Source organism: Stegodyphus dumicola, chromosome X2, assembly GCF_044657685.1.
Source record: "Stegodyphus dumicola isolate Sdum_Otavi_A_Nest chromosome X2, ASM4465768v1".
In the NCBI taxonomy this organism is placed as follows: Eukaryota; Metazoa; Arthropoda; class Arachnida; order Araneae; family Eresidae; genus Stegodyphus; species Stegodyphus dumicola.
Genome location: NC_140781.1, coordinates 16685493 through 16703528, shown reverse-complemented (window position 1 = coordinate 16703528; position 18036 = coordinate 16685493). Strand labels below are relative to the sequence as shown.

General features: G+C 30.7%; 1 long non-coding RNA gene across 11 annotated transcripts in view; it reads left to right on the top strand.

The window, feature by feature from the left end:
- The window catches only part of LOC118184937 (uncharacterized), a 57655-nt gene extending 46306 nt beyond the window's left edge, over window positions 1-11349 (top strand). For all 11 annotated transcript variants that reach the window (XR_015039160.1, XR_015039162.1, XR_015039156.1 and 8 more), the window contains 2 exons: window positions 6087-6152; window positions 10608-11349. This is a non-coding gene — a long non-coding RNA (uncharacterized LOC118184937). The remainder of the gene's footprint in view (window positions 1-6086; window positions 6153-10607) is intronic.
- The last annotated feature ends 6687 nt before the right edge of the window (window positions 11350-18036 follow it).

Sequence of the window (18036 nt, the reverse complement as noted above, 5' to 3'; positions counted from 1 at the left end):
CAAATCCCTGTGTACAAATTCCACATAATTTTAATTTCTTCTAAATACAAATTAATTTAAACGAAAATATGTTTTTCTTTTGTGAAATTGGATAATTCATGACATAACAAAAATTGATGAATAATATCATTTTTCTGAAAGTTTGCAAAATCATATTGTATCATATTTGCAAAAGTTTCAGCAGTATTTTTAGAACAAGTTTGTAATTCTGCGGTGAACTGTGGCATTTTATAAATATCAGTTTCTTATGATCAGCCAAATTATGAGGTTTAAGAGCAATTAATTGCTTTTGGAAAACCTTTACTTATTTGGATCTTGCACATAATGATTTTTGAAAGTACCTTTTTTTTTTTTTGATACAAAGGGTGATTAGTGAGCAAGTGACTTCGGAGCTTGCTCAGAACCATAGCACTGTTTGACAGTTTACAACCACACACTCAGGAGCAGTTTGGTTATTTTCTCTTGTAGATGTAAATCCAGATTTTAAGTAGCCATTATAATTGCAATGAATATTACATTTTTTGATGGAGGAAGCATCTTTACATGTACTGGGCTTGGGCTCATAAGCCTAATCACTAATATCATCATTATCATTGCTTAGCTTTCTTTTTTAGTGCAGTTTAGAAGGTTCTTTTAAAATTTAAATCATTTCATTAAAAAATTATTGAAAATGACATCATATATCACCTTTGAATCCATTTTAATTAAGTTTGACAGCACAGTATTGTTGTATTGCACATGCAAAAGTGAATATATAAGTTACAGTACAATTTCTTTAATCCGGACTCGTCGGGACTTTGGTGATTCCGTATTAAGGGTTTTTCCGAATTATAGATCATCAATTTAAATCTGGTAAGATGCAGAAATTATACAATTAAAAATATGAAACCATAATTTATGAAATAAAGAGCAATTATGATCTAAAGGGTATCAAAATTTACAAAAAAAAAGCTTAATATTTATTTGTTTACTTTATTAAACATTTCTTTCAATGTAAGTTGTTTAAGTTGCTTTATTTTTTTGTGCTAATACTTTCTCTCTAATTCAATAAATAGACATAATTTCTTGTTCAGATCCACTGTTCATGTCCTGTAATTGCTGTGTCGAGAATACCGACTAACTTGTCAATCGAAATTTTTTCGTTTTCAATAACCTCTCTATCACTTTCTTCAGTATCGGAAGCGGTACATCGAAACATGCTTTCACTTTGTGGATCCTTTGGCAGCTCCAGAATTGGAAACTCTTTTTGACATAATCGAAAGTTCAAGCTTACTTTTTATAAAATTGTTCTAACAGTCTGCAAAAAATAATAAGCTGGATCCAATTAGAAGATTAAGGAACAACACAATCTGCAACATTAACTGAAATTGATAATTAGATAATTTTCGCCTAGCTTATACTGTCCGTTATACATTAAACGTGCATGCGTAAAGGTATTATGCGTATGCGTAAAGGTATTGTGCGCAATGCATTTACGCATGCGCAGAAAGTTTGTAGCTTTGAGGTCCAGGTTGTAGATCATTCCGGATTATGGATGTTCGGATTAAAGACTTTGTACTATATAACTTAATTGTTTGCACACATCAAATGGACAACTACTGTCTGTCTATCACAGGAACAGCTCTCGACAGACAATCTGAAGCTGCGTGTTGCTGCTAAAATGAGCCCTAACCCATATTTCGTGCAGGTGTCTTGAAGAATTGCTTTTCAGTTTGCCATCCTTGTGCACTTAATAATGAACTGAATTTCCCAATCTTTCATTTTCCTGCAGCCAACATTTGTAAAAAACAAAATAAGAATAAAGCATTCACTTGGTGAGGTGAGTTCAGACGTGGTTGTAAGGTGCTTATTATTTTGTGTGTTTATTATTATGTGTGCAGTGCAATGTTAAATGTTAACACTTGAACCAACATTTCTGCATATGACATGCAAATATATTTTTAATATGATACAAAATTATTGAAATTGGAGAATCACTTCAGCACTTTGAACATCTTTGTGCCAGGCAGAGGCAGGTAATCAACCCATGTATTCAGTTCTCATAAACTTTGATTAAAAAATCATAAATTAATGAATCATTTTATTTATTTCTATGGCTGCAATGAGTAACACCTGTCTGTTCAAAATGGAGCACATTTGCTTGCAGGCACCTTTTCATGTTTCAAATGTAATAATTTAATATCTCTGTAAGCCAAGGCTTTTGAAACACCTGTTTTCTGTGAAACATTGTGTAGAGATTTTGTTGGAGTACATTGAAATGATTCTCCTATTCTTCACTGTAGCACAGCTAAGAATCAGTAATTTAGTATATTATTTTATTTTGAAATTCACATTCAAAATGCACTACTATTTAATTGTTAATATGGTAAGATAAAACAATCATTTTATCATATTGCATGTACATTCCCATATGAGATTGTTAACCCCTGAATGCATTTGCCCGTATCTGACACGGGTGAAAGTTACCGGCAAATTTGCACATGGCCGTGTCTCACATGGGCTCTCTTGTATCTTGCGCTATTTATCTAATGCCCATCTGAGATCAGTTGCAGTAAAAATAGATAGGCTGGATTATAATTAAACTTATTTAACATAGATGGCACCACTATGCATCATTTTCCTTGTGTAAACCAGGTGGTGCATTTTGATGATTAATTTGTTAGAAATTCTTTATTATAAAGCAGTTGTTTGGTGTGGAAAAGGTAATATATCCATTTTTATTATGTAAATATAATAAAAAGTAAGCAGTTAACCACAAATTAACTTTTTATTAAGTGTTTTTCTAATTGCTTAGAAAAGTTATCTGATAATAAGCAACTCTGATGATGTAATGTTGGACTTTGCACAGTATCATACCTCATGGTATATCATACCAAACTGAATTTTTAGTAATACTTATGCTTGCAAGTATGAAAATTTGATTTTAATAATTTGAAATTCAAAATAAACATGTAATCAAATTGTTTACACTTTGTATAATATATATTTTTTGTAATATCTTTTATCCCACCCCTTGCTCCCCAGTCAACTCCCACCACTGAAATTGCAAAAAATAACTTATAGTATACCTATATATTCATTTCCTGTCAAAAAAAAACTTGATCATTCTTTATCAGTTTTTCTGAAAAAGAAAAAAAAAAAAAAAAAAAAAAAACTCGTGCTTTAAGGGGTTAACCCTCTCGCTGCGCATCCCACGATTTCCACGGGCAACGTAGAAGTAGCAAAATTTACACAATCCACGGTTTTCACGGGGAGGAATTTTTGCCGTCTATTTAACTGTGCAATCCACTCTTTCCTAGTTCAAGGTTTAATTTCAGCTTTTCTGTGATGTTTAATTGTTTATTTAGATGGGGACTAACAGATGGTGTTAGTTGTCCACATTTCTGCCAAATATACAAGAATACTTAATGTAGCATTTTGCTCGCGCTTTTCAGAATTCAAAGATGTCCGGCAGAAAGCGTTTCGCGAGTGATATAACCTATATTCCTGACGATATTTAAGACACTGATAGTAGTTTTGACTCTGATTTCAAGTATATTGAAGATAATTATAGTGATTTTTTTATTAGGTTCTCAGATTCCTCTGCAGATAATGATGAATCTGAAAATTCAGTTTCTATTGAAAATGTTGGACAGTGGGGAAAATTTATATGCAAAATATTACATTATGCAAATATTTTCATTAGTATATATGTTTTACCTTTGTATTTTATAAAATAAATCATAATTTAACCAATATTAATTTTCATAATTTTCCTTTTATATCATTATTCTTCAATTTCAGTATTCTGACAACCTTTTTCTATGATTTAATACTATATTGAAAAAAAAAAAACTCTTTTACAAAAAATTGTTGTATATTTTAACTCTAAAATATATGTAGATTTGAAATATGTAATAAAAAATGCAATTTTTGAATCTATTTTGATAAAAAAAACGTATGCAGTGAGAGGGTTAATATAAGAAACATGAGAACAAGCATTTTATCGTATTGCATGTACATTACCATATGATTGTTAATATAAGAAACGTGAGAACAAGCATTTTATAGAATTACATGTGTGCTGCCATTTGAAACGAAATTGAAAAGAAACATTTTATAATGTTTTGAGCTATAAATTTGTTGCACTCCAGATAAGCAAGGAAAAATAGATAATTATGAAAATTTACAATTTGGATTATAATAAATAACCAGAAATTGTTAAAGGAGAATGTGGATATTATGCAATTCCTCATTAGTGATGAGAAGTCTCAATTCTCAAAATCACTCACATAGTAAATTCTAAATTGCTGTTTAGCTATCTACTAAATATTGCAGCTGATTCACAGTTGACTCATTAGCTGTTGGATCCATATTTATATGAGCTTATGGGTTCTTCTGGAAGAATCAGTCGTAAAGCTTACAAAATGTGTTTTCCCAAATCTTCCGGAAAGTTATAGGAAACAAAAATTGTTGCCAAGGCCCATGATGAATGAATTTGCCCTTATCTCATTTTCTTGAGCTACTTCTTCTCTACTTCAAACATTATTGCTTCAAACATTATTACTCAAGAGTTAACACTTTGGCTGCATTTGATGTATCAATATGCCATTCATTTGTTTGGGCAAAGATGCACATGAAGTTCCGATACATCATTGAAACTGAGACGAGATTTAGCTAATTCATTCTCGTTTATTTCAAAGTAATGTGTATCTGTTGCAACAGAACAAATAATTTGAGTAGTTTGGTGAACCTAGTTTGGGATACTCAACCCCGTAATAACAGAAATAGAGAATATATTTTATCAAAGTGATAATGGCAGTTTTAATGAAAGTAGTGATCTTGAATCTGATGAAGAATTTTGTAATGATCCTTTAAGCGATAAAGGAGAATTTCAAAATGAAAATGATGAAGAATATGTAAAGTCTACTGTTCTTACTTGCCTACAAAATTAAATATGCTCTAAGTGAAAAATTTTTTTCAAATAAATGTTTTTATTGAAACGGTTAAATATCTACAATTCTCTAAATTCTTAAATGCAAAATGTTGCCACAATTTCAGTTAAACGCAAAATAAATCCCCAAATTGTCATCCTAAAAACAACAAATAATTAAATAGCTAAGTAAAACAATGTACAACACTGCAAAAATGTAGGAAAATAAAATATAATTAAAAAGGATTTAAATATTTACAACAATATTATTGAATGTAATATAGGTAATCAGAAATATGAACATACTTCTTTTTGAAAAATCATGTACTAGTAAAAATATGTATCAGCTTTGAGTAAAAACGCAATTTTTTATTGAAAAACTATAAAAATTACATTGAGACTGGATTATTAAACCAGAGCATTGCCTGCCTGAGAAAAATTTGCATTCAGGTGAAAATGAATAAATATAATGAAGTTTAATTGTATGAAATGATTAGGAATAGATCTTTAGAGCTGTTTTGAAAACAGGGGTAAATCAAATTACAGCCCATTACATGTTATAACAGAAAAAACTCACAATGTCATAAAATTACTTCATTCTTTATCATAAAATATATGGTTTATCTTTTAAATGAAGAATGATATTATTATGTAAGAAGTAAATTTAAAACCTGGTCTAAAAAGTTCATTGCAAGCATACTGACTTGCATATATATATAATACAGTATAAAAAATCACACTACAATCACTAAATTTGCAACTTCTGTTTTGGTGAAAACATTCAAGGTTCTTTCTAATTGCTTGTATAAAATGTGTAGTTGCTATAAATAAAAGAGCTGTTAAAATTCACAATTTGATTTTTTTTCTTTCATTCTTTCAGTTCTGGAATGGAAAGACGTTTGCATTTTTTGTTTGTTTCCTTTTTAACAGAGATTGACTAATGTAATATTTTTTTAATTTCCATTTTGTATCTTAATTTTTAAAAACTTCCTCCTGACTTGCAAATTAAGTTAACTTATAGGTTAATTGCTTACAAATATGATTCCAGAAAATGATTCTTTGAACAGTATTTTCATTATTTGTAATCTTAAATCCTGTAATTTATATAATTCATAAAATGTTTGATGAAGTGTTAATTTACTATATGAATTTATTTGAAAACTCTTATTTTTAGAAATTGATGGTACTGAATTCTGCAGGATCATTGAGATTTAAGACCATCATTTTGGTGTACATGCAGGTACCAACTGTATTTTTACTATTTGACGTATAATTTTTGCTCATTTATTGAAAAAAAATTGTACTATAATGTGAAAGTTTAGCATTTTGCATTTAAGGTATTTATTTGTATTAGTATTTTGTGATGTACATTAAAGTAATTTTTTAATTCCTGTTTATAAAAATATTAAAAGTTCACCTTTTACTTCATTCCCCATTAATGTATCATTCTGTGTAAATAAACATGTTGGTTTAGAGAATTTAGAAGTGAATAAAAAAATTTGCAGTGATTGTAAACAATAAAGTGAAGACCAGTAATGAAATTAGGGGGTATGTAAAAATTCTGTCAGGTAAAAAAGCCGAGAGTATGCTTATCTTACTTATTGTATGTCAGGGTTTTAAAGTTTCAAGTTTGAGATTTGCTTTTTTGTAGAATTCTCTCTAATTTCATATATTTAGCTCACTGTCAGAGATTTTAAATATTTATTTCATAGTATACTTTTGCTGTATTTCTGCATCAGCAGAAATTAAAGCAATTGAAAATGCAGTTAATTCGCATTTAAGTTTTTACAAATATTACAATGTAAAATTCTTGTGTAATAGGTGACTGTTTTTATTTCCTGTATAATTTTTAAAACATTGTCAATTATTCTTGAGAAAATATACCATCAGTCCGAGGTTATCTCCCTGGAGAATGGGCTGGCTATGTGGTTGGTTTTCATAATTTCCTCCATATGTAATCTGAATATGATCCAAATGTCCTAAGAAACAAAAAGAATGAAAAGAGAAACATTAAAATAATTTTTAACATTTTAGTAATTACTGTTACATACACCAGCTGGAGTATTTCATTATGCTGCTGCTGTAAATGATTTCAAAAAGAACATAGCTGTTTTCTCAAGATTTTATCTAATTTTTCTTTTGCAGCATATCATTTCAGAAAGGAAATGAATGTTTGAGCATGCCCAAATAGTAAACATTTCCATTAATTAAAAAAAAATTACAAGATATCAAAGACCAGGGAGAAATTTCGTCTATACTAATACACATATAGTGCAGAGATTAAAGTCACAAAAGCCAATTGTTTACAGGAATTTCTGTTATCAACAGTTGAAATGGTTGGTTATATGTTTTTTTAGTACTTTCCTCGTGTGCATTGCAAATAAGCTGTAATTTCACGTGTGAAGTCCTCTATAATTACATTCCATAATCTCATAATCCTAGTGTGCTTGCCATTAAACAATCTAGTTCATAAACGAATAATAAACTTCAAAACTAAAATGAAAAATAAAACTTCTACAAATGATGTAACAGTGTACAGTGCTACAAATATGCGATTTAATTCTTTAATTATGTGCAGTAAAAATGTAATGATATTCTCTTTTGTTTGTCTGACTATATCATTATAAATGCCGTAACATTCTGAAATATATGGTTGTTTTTAATTAGGCAGAAGGAATGTCTTAGTATTATATATAATGAATAATTTAATTACTTCAAAATTTAACAGAATAAAATTTTATGTAAATTTAAGAATGTTCTGTTTCTAATTCCTAGACTTTAACTAATGAATTACACATCCTGGGAGGTTTAACAGCAGCATTTAATAAGTTAAAATCAGCCATACTAAATTGATAAAGAATTTCCGACTTTTCCTCATAATTTAATATTTAAAATTACTGTTCTAAGTGTTGCCGTATATTTTTCTAATATTTATGCAAATAAAGATTTTCCAAATTATCTGCATACAAACTACTACTTATCATTTCATTTTTCTTCACATCAGTAATTTGTCTTTAAAAGAAAATGCTTTAAAAAAAATGTACTAAATTTTATATATAATATTCTATGTATCTTGCAAGTTTCAAATAAATTAGTGTATTAGAGGTTTGTTTAGGAAATAATTCAATGTGCAGTTTAAAATTATTACTTAAAACCATAGAACCAGTAATATTAGTTGAACAGTCAAATGCCGAAAATTCGCCGACCTGAAATCTGCTAACTCCTGAAATCCATGTTGCCTCTCAAAATATAAACTTTCAAGTTATAGGTTCCAGAAATCGCAGCATGGAGAACTAAATACCAAAGGAAAAATATTTACCGGATAATGACATCATAATTATTGAATAATAATGAGTCATAATGAAAATGCCAAATTATTGACATCATGGTAAAAGTTTTTTCCCCCTCCAAATGGCATCGAGGTAAAAAAGCAGACGAATCACTCAACTCTTCTTTCAAGTTCATGATTCACGTAGTTGTATTTTCTGAGCTTTGTTATTTCACGAGATTGTTTAGTGCTACCATTTTGTTTTTATCTGGATATTTTGTGGATAAATTAAGAATGTTTTAAATTCCAGCACTTTTAAATACAATAACAGATAAGAAACACACTCATGATTTTACTGCTTGCAACATTGAAAAACATAAACACATTGCATTGACAGTAATGCAGAAAGTGGAAATTCTGCACAAGATGGAGGCAGGTACTACTCCTCAGTTTGTAGCAGAATCATATAATTATGATCTGGACCGTGTATGATATATGGAAAAATAAAGAAATGCTGTTGAAATTTTACAGCAACAGTGATTCCAGACTGGAATCCGAAACCGGAAATCTTTGCATGAGGCGAAATTGGCAAACCTCGATGCTATCTTGTACGAGTGGTTTCAGGAGCGGCGGAGTGATGGGGTACCAATTTCAGGACCACTTCTGAGAGAAAAGGGGAAGCAGATTCATGTTGATTTAAAAATAGAGGAGCCACATGATTTCAGAGTGGTTGGCTGAATATATTTAAGCAGCGACACTGTATATATTATCTGAAAGCATGTGGGGGAAAACTTTCAGCAGATAAAGATGCAGCAGAGGAGTTTATTGATGAATTTTCTGTGTTAGTGGCAGAAGAAAATCTTAGCCCAGAACTGGTTTTTAATATGGACGAGACTGGAATTTTGGCGATGTCTACCAAGAAAGACATTTGTGACAAGCGACAAAAGTGCACTATCAGGAGTGAAAGAAGCTAAAGAAAGAGTTACCATTTTAGTATGCAGCAATGCAGCTGGAACTTACAAATGTAAATCAGCGGTAGTGGGTAAGAGCACCAATCCCAGAGCCATGAAAGGATTAAAATCCTTACGTGTGATTTACAGGAATAATAAAAATTCCTGGTTCACAAAACAACGTATGACTGAATGGTTCATGAAACATTTCCTTAAAGAGGCTACAAGGCATTGTAACAGTGTGAGGTTACCAAAAAATAGCAAGATTTTACTATTGTTTAGACAACTGCTCTGCACATCCAGATGCAACCATTTTAACATGTGGTGATATCATGGCCCTTTTGTTGCCCCCAAGTACTACATCATTGATCCAACCAATGGACCAGAGCATAATTCACAGTATTAAATGCCACTATAAATGAGAGTTTCTGAAAAAAAAAAAAATTCTTTCAAGTGACCATTCTACAAGGTGTGTTCGGAAAGTTCGGTGAATTTTATCATAAAAAAAGGAAACAAGAGGAACAAGTTTTACTGGCCTTCAAAGTATTCGCCATTAGCAACAATACACTTTTGACATCGAGTGTGCAATTGTTGGAAACTGTCTGTTAACGCTTCTTTCAGTATGGCTCGAAGCACTGTTGTCACATGTTGTTGGATCTCAGTAATGTTGGAAAAGTGTTGGCCGTTCAGAACTCCTTTGAGGCGGAGAAACAGGAAGAAGTCTGCGGGAGCCAGATCTGGAGAATATGGAGGGGATCCAAAACTGGAACCTGGTGCCTGTTGAGGAATTGGGTTAGACAGATCGCAGTGTGCGGCCGAGCATTGTCATGGAGCAGATTCCACTGTCCATCATTCTTAAAGATAGTCGTCGATCTGCCGCAAGCATCCGTCGAACTCGTTCCACATTGTCTGGAGTTGTGCTTGTTGTAGGGCTCCCCGACCATAGCTCATCTTTGATATCCTCCTTTCCGTCTGTAAAGCGTTTAAACCACTCATAAACACACTTTTTACTCACTTCCCTGACCCTAAACTTTCACTAACATGTCATTTGTCTTCGTCGCAGATTTTGCCTAACTTGAAGCAAATCTTTAGGTTTATGCGTTGCTCCATGTCACACTGACAATCTTTCTCACACTGACTGTGTTAAACTGCTCATAGCGTGTGCTTCCTCTTATCTGTCGTAAAATGGCCATTAGATAGCTCTAGATGACATTTCTCTCACTGTGTCTGCGTGAGGGCAAGATCCTAACTGGCGCAGTTTTTTAATCATGAGACCAATCACCGAACTTTTCGAACACACCTTGTATTTCACTTTGTGATTATAAAAAAAATTCACCATCAAAGACTGTATTTATTTGTTAGCTGAATCATGGAATTCTGTTTCTCAAACAACATTAGTAAATGCCTGGCGTGATGTATGGCCATCTTCTCTGTTTATTGAAACTGAGAGTGATGACATTGAATTTTCTGGTTTTAGGGTCAGTGCAGCAAGGGTTAAAGAAAGAGAATTGCTTTTATATTCAACAGAAAGAATAAATGAGGAGGCCTTGCAAGAAGATATTGTTGAATGGATGATGTGTGCAGCTAAGCCAACACTGGAATATCAGATGACTGATGATGAAATCAAAGGCTCTTGAACTTGCCACAGCAAGAATATAATTCCGACAATGACAGAGATAGTACATTTGGTAGAAGTGAGAAAATATCTTTTTATGAGGGTTTGGAAAATGGTGATAATACCTAAAATTTTATATAATTTACAAAAAAAAAAAAAAAAAAAAAAAAAAAAAAAACCCTCACTCTGGAGCACCCTAAAGTTTTAAAACAAATCTCCATCAGAAAAATGTTAAAAAAAAAAAAGAAATACTTAATAATATCTCTTATTTTTATATGTCTATTAAATACATCCCTAATGCCTTTGAATATCCCTGTAATCACTAATGTAAATGAATAATATAATACATATAATAATTTAATGCTTATAATAAATTATTGTAATATGTATATAATAATTTAATTAAATGTATCTGATATGTCTTCTTTATTTTGCAATGTTAGTCTGTATATTATGATTTATCTTTTCTGTCCTAAAATCCGCACAACCTGTGGTCCCAAGTTTTACGGATTTCTGGACTTCTACTGTATATGTACTCAATTGTATTATGTTAGTTATATATATGAACTTGGAAAATAAAGCTTCACAAGTGAAAAATAATAAATTGTTATGTACAGTTTTATGCAAAGAGTCAGAATAGCAAGGTAACACATAAGTTATAACATACAAATAAGATGACCAGCTGATTTCTTTTCTTCAATAAATTATTTAAAGTTTCTTGTGAAAATTTAAACAGAAATCTCATTAATCATCATATATTGCCATACACATAAATCTCATCAATTCTTATTTATTATCAGATGTGAAAATTTCGAAATTGCTTGTATGTTACTTGGGTCTCAAATGAGACTATGTGACTTAAATATTTAAATTTTGGTACTGCAACTTGAAGTTTTTATTTGTTGAATTCCAACCCATTTTATCTGGCAACAAAACACCATTATTAACTTTTTACAACAACCATCAAGAGTTTCACAATGTATGTATATTGCCATAGTACACATAAATATTGGGCAAATTCTTGAAAAGACTGTCCTTTGCCATTTGAAAGACTTCAAGTGCACAAATGATAATGAATTTTATAAGATAGAATTAATAGATTATTATTTATGAAGCATATGAAGATATGCTTTATAAATAATAATAGCTATCTGATGGGGTGGACATCATAATAATTATCATAATAATAATAGCTATCTTATGGGTGGAAATCAGCATCACCAGTATACATAAAAACATTTATTGATATTATGTAAAGTAAGGGATTATCAGTTAATGTTTTAAATGTAGAAAAAAATAAAACCATTTACTTATGAACCAGTATCTAATTTGAAAGTATCCGAGCACTGCCTAAAACACAGTTTTGCTGTAAATTTTCCTAACTGAAATCATGATCTTGCTATAAGGCATGTTTAAGTTAAGCAAAGAAAATATCAAAATAATTTTTCCAGAAAACCTTTAGTGTTCATTATGTGACACAGGTAATCTCAAAAGAGTTGAAAATCACATGTTTGTGAAGTGTTCGTAACATGAGACACCCCATTTTGTCACCATGCTGAAACAAATAACTGTAACCATGATAAAGCATTTTACCATATGTTAACATCAAATGATATCCATGTAATAAAATTAGTTGCCAATTAAAACACAACTCGTATACCTTTTTATTCAGCATCAGTTAACCAGCACAGAAATTAATTTTTCAATATTATGACTTTTCAAGTGATCTGAATATAAAACAGACCATATCAACAAAATTATAGTGACTCATTCTCAGTGCAACAGCAGCAGCTATTACAAACATGTCATTTTGTAAGCATGTTGAAATGCATAACTGTTACCATGATAAAGCATTTTACTATATGTTAACACCAAAGTTATATTCCTATATATAGTGGCCACTTAAAACACTTGACAACAAATTAAGGGCAAAGAAATTATTTCTTCAAGATTTTCACTTTTCAAGTGATCTGAATGTAACAGTCACTACATGTCCATATCAACAAAATTATAATGACCAATTCTCAGTACAACAGCATCAACTATAAGCATTTCATTTTGTCAGCAGGGTGAAACACATAGCTATTACCATGATAAAATAATTTACCAAATGTTAACACCAAATGCTATGCATGTAATAAAATTAGTTGCCTTTTAAACACAACCTAGATACTTGTTTTATGCAACAGCAGTTAAACAGCACAGAAATTAATTTTTCAATATTATCACTTTTCAAGTGATGCAGATATATGCTGAAACACATAACTTTTATTATGAGAAATCATTTTACCATATGTTAACACCAAAATTACATCCAAATGATAAAAGCAGTGGTCACTTAAAGCACAACCCAGACACTTTTTTACATCACAAGAAATTAAGGGCAAATAAATGAATTTTTCAATATTATGACTTTTTAAGTGATCTGAATATAAGACAGTCAGTACATGTTCATATCAACAAAATTATAATGACCAATTTCAAGTATAACAGTAGTAATTATTACAAACTTGTCATTTTGTTGGCATGCTGAAACACATAACTGTTAATTGATAAGTATTTTATCACAGGTTAACACCAAAATTATATCCAAATAATAAAAAAAGTGGCCCCTTAAACTATAACCCAGTCACTTTTTTACACCACAAGAAATTAAGCGCAAAGAAGTGAATTTTTCAATATTATGACTTTTCAAGCGATCAGAATATAAAAGTCAGTACCAGTCCATATCAACAAAATTATAATGACCAATTTCCAGTATAACAATAGTAATTTGTCATGTTGTCTGCATCCTGAAACACATAACTGTTATCATGATAAAGACCATATGTTAATGCTAAAATGATATCCACTTATTAATAGTGGCCACTTAGAACACAACACAGACTCTTGTTTACATAGAAGCATAGAAATGAATTTTTCGTTCCTATTACTTTTCAAGTGATCTCAAGGTTAAACAGACAGTACTTATGAATACAACAAAATAATAAGCAATCCACAATAATGTATAACTGTACAATACACACCAACATATTTTTCCAGCAGAAATAGATCTGAGCATCACTAAGCTTTGCTATGAATTTTTTTAGTCTTGTTACATGCATTAAAGTGACATATGCCCAAGAACAAAATAGATAATTCATAATATAATCCATATATTAAATAAACTTACTAGTGTACGAAATACAGCATAATTTAAATTAAAACCTGTATTTTTTAAACACTTAATCTGAACGCCCATTATATTTTTATTTATGCTTTAATACTTTCAGTTTGGGCTCCTTTGTAATGTTTTTCTGGTTCAGTGTATCATTCTTTAAATTATTTAAAATTTTGTTTGTTGATGACCAAAGGATCTGCTTTAACACTTTCTGTGGCTCCATGAGCTTTAGGGCAAGCATCTTGATTTTAAAAAAAATTTATTATCTATCACAATGTCTAGAGTTAAGTTGCATGCTATATCCCTTTGATTTGCAGAAAACAGAAATTTATTCTCTTAATTCTTCAGATACAAGTTTTTCAATAACAAAATAATTATATATTACTGAATTTAGTACATCAGGATGAGGATATTAAAATCCTCTATCAAATCTTTTTATCCACGACTGTCCTTCATTTTCTACAATTAGTTCTTTATCAATAGTTAGATTTCCTTTACAAATATCACAGTGTAACATTTTTACAACTTTTTTAATACAGTAACCTGCTATATGCATTAAGATTGGTATGTAATTTTGAATACTGTGTATATCTTCATTTGTAATTGTTATTCTTCCTGAGAAAGTGCATCCAATATTTTCTTGCTTCTGAGATTCAATACATGAGTTTTTACAATTTAGATAAATAGGAATTCCTCCATATTTTGATGATCTAATAATGGTTGGCAGAAAACTTTGTAATCTTAGTTTCTGTTCAGTTTCATATACTTGCCTTATAGAAATATTATGTTGTGAACCAGCCAGCTGTCTGTATTTTCCAAATGTGTTCTCCAAGAGATCTGTCTGAACTTTAACTGGTAAAAAGTAAGCAAATGTTAACTCTCCAATATAATACTTTGCCATTTCAAGCAACAAATAGCTAGTATGTGTTAATGCAAAATGCGTTTCTTTAATTAGTCCACCACTACTACAGCCTGAAAGTTTCCACTGATCTAACCACTCAAATAATTTATTTAACTAAATATATCTAACATCATTTTACACAGTTATTGGCTTTAGTTATTCATTTTATGGTGTCCTTTAAAGATACTTTTGACCATCATGTAGAGATAATTTTAATAAACTCAGCAGTTGTTTCATAATTTAAAATATTATTTTCTTCATCAATAACCATTATTGCCTCTGCAAGATGACTGTCAAATATTTGTAATGCAAGCTTGACATTTTATCTTTCCAAACTGGTTGGATATAGTGCTTTTAGAGTCAGATCATAACTATGTATTATAATTCTGCCCACCTTTAAAGAAAGGATATTTTTTAATGCATGCAAATGCCATTGTTTCAACCTTTGGATAAAATAAATATTTCCCAGAATTTTGTTGATTTATCCAGTTGTTCTCGACACACTTCAAGATATGCACTGAGTCAATAACAAAAATTAGCGCCCAAGATAAGTCTACAGGGTTTTTGTACACAATGCTAATTTTTGGAGGCATGCAAAATAATAATATGGCTTTTTTTTATCTATTGAATAATTATCAGAGACAACTGCCACAATTCTATAACCTATACTTTCTAAACCAATTACTATTTTTTGAAGATAGTGGTTCAGATCCCCAGCATTTAATTATTTAACTGGTAATATATGTGCTACATCTTTGAAAGGTGATAATAAGCTGCATATCATAAAAACATAAGCACACGTAGCAGCCTTTTTCGCAGTTATAGGCCATGCCAACACACATTTCCTCCTTTAAAATCGAAACTAATTTAAATTCACTTCATCCATTATAATAATTACAGTTTTATCATTTCCTTCTAAATCCTCGCATTTTTGTTTATCATATCCTAAAAAGTCATCGTTAAATTGTTCCTATCCTATTACTAAATGGAATAAATAATTATACCTATCCTAAATCCTATTAATAAATAATAGAATTAACAACAAAATCTGAATAAATTCTACAAATAGTACGAGGTTGGGAACAGCAATACAACCTGAATGTTGTAAAAACTTGTATGTATGTTGTGAGATTGAATTTAACAAACTATAAAAAATAAGTAAATCTGGAGTATATTAATATTTCTCTTTGTTTACATTTAGTTTATTTACCTGCTCTTAAAAGAAGTTTAGTTCAGATTCTTTTTAAGGTAATAACTCTTTTCAATTCTGAAAGCCTATCATCCACAATTTGTATACAATTCTGAACATATTCTTCATTTTGAAAGATATGAAAGAGTCTTTCAATGTACTTTAGTACTTCTAAAACCTATTTCAGGGTTGCCACGCTATCTGGAAAACCGGAAAAGGTCAGGGAATTTGAAAATTGACCAAAAAATTCAAGGAATTAAAATATTTTAGTCAAAATCAGGAAAAGTCAGGGAATTTCATACAGCGATCCCGAGTTTTGTGCAGACGTTGGAAGCGATCACGTTCTTGGCGAATTGTGTATCGCGTGAGCATCATTCAGGCAGCTGTCAGAGAGCTAATTTTCGCAGCTCCAATTAGATTATCTTTTAGAAAGCAAGTTTCCAGTAGCTTGAGAATCGCATGCGCATGTGCAGTGCATGTTGAACTAAACAAAATACTTATTCTCGTATAAAACGAAATCGGTTTAATCCTAATATATGGAGGTTAGAATCAAAGAATATATATTGTTAAGATGCAAAACTCCACAGCCGGAGTGGCTCCATTCAAACGTAGAGGGAAACAGCTGCGCATGCGCGAAATATCTGTCGCCGGTGTCGAAGTTCGAAGGTCACGTTATCAGGAGTTCATAAAATGAATGTCGTTTAAAATCTCTTTAAAGGGAAAGAAAATATTTTTTGGCGCAGGTAAATTAATTAATGGATTAGTTATTTTGAGCAAAAAAAAGAACTACGAAAATCCGTTTTTAAATTATTCTGAAAAATCAAAGTATAAACGTTTTGTCAAAGAATGTTTCTTTTTAACACGTGTTCCTCAATTTCCCGTATACATCACGGAGAGGGAAGTTCTGGGCGCCAGGTTCCATCGCCAAGTGCCTTGGCAAATTTTCCCTCCGCTTTCTATCGGCGTAATAGCATTACATTTATGGAAGCTTTTCTTCTTTATATAGACGTTCTTTGGTTAGAATAACCTCCATGTACGGCATACACGAGATTTGGCGACATTATGATGAGCAGTAAACAGGTCATTTTGGTTTTGCCGACAATTTTCAAAACCGTGCCAAGGCTTTGCCGTATACTAGGATTTTACCGCAAAATCTTTTAAACATTTTTTTTCTTTTTAATAAAAGCCTTATTTGCCATTGTATAATAAAAAAAAATAGTAATCAGTCACCTAGGCTAACCATGTAATATAACTATATTTGCTAAAATATCATTGATTATTCTAATTCAATTTTTAAGTAATTGTTTTTATGTTATTCGTATCATTTAATGTTGCTTCTCCCTCTAAATTTATTTATTATTAGTAAATAATACTTTCAAATTTCAGGAAATTTTCTTTGGCATAATCCTGAAATTAATTCTAGCAGTAGAATGACATACCATCACTAAATTTAATGCACATATTTTTTGCTTATGTATGCTGCTAAATAAATATAAAGTACCTGAATTTATTTATAAATATCATTAAATAGATTTCTTTCTTTAGTTTAGCTGCAAATTATCTGGGGGGGGGGAATTTAATCCAGATTGGGCAGATTCTAATCTCAATCATTAGTGGAGAAAACAACTCATATTATAGTTATATTAGTAATGCTTTGTGAATTATATATATATATTGGGCAAATTTTTGTGTTTTCAAGTAATGCTGTAATTAATTTAGCCAACGTGCATTATGCAGATAGACTGGAATTTTCTTAAAACACACCTGGAAAACATGGAAAAGTCAGGGAATTTCAATCTCTTGTTTGAGTGGCAACCCTGCTATTTAAATTCCTAATTTTTAGAGGAAAACAAATTTACCAATAGACTATAACAATATTTTCAATAATAATAGATATAAATAAATCCTCATTTATTACTACGGATTCCTGAATTTCTGGAGCTGGGTCACTTAAAATATCAGTTTTGAATTTACGGTATGTACAGTCGTCCAAAATGTTTCTAAAATTTGATGTTTTAGGCAATTATTGAATTCATTTAAA